A 278-nucleotide genomic window follows, 5' to 3' on the forward strand; every position below is an offset into this window, starting at 1 on the left:
TGTGTTAATACTTTCTAGGAGTTTTCTGCTGGAATTTTTGGTGTCTCTTAGATATAATATCATATCATCTGCAAAAAAAAAGATAATTTTATCTCTTCTTTTCCATTTATTACTCCTTTGATTTCTTTCTCTTGCCTTATTGCTCTCGCAAGAGTTTCAAGCACAACATTAAAGTAAAGCAGAGATAGTGGGCAGCCTTGTCTGGTTCCTGATTTCAATGGGAATGCTTCCAGTTTTTCTCCATTTAGAATGATGTTGGCTGTGCGTTTGTTATATAT

This window comes from Nannospalax galili, unplaced genomic scaffold (genome assembly GCF_000622305.1).
Source record: "Nannospalax galili isolate Female #2095 unplaced genomic scaffold, S.galili_v1.0 scaffold18, whole genome shotgun sequence".
NCBI lineage: Eukaryota > Metazoa > Chordata > Mammalia > Rodentia > Spalacidae > Nannospalax > Nannospalax galili.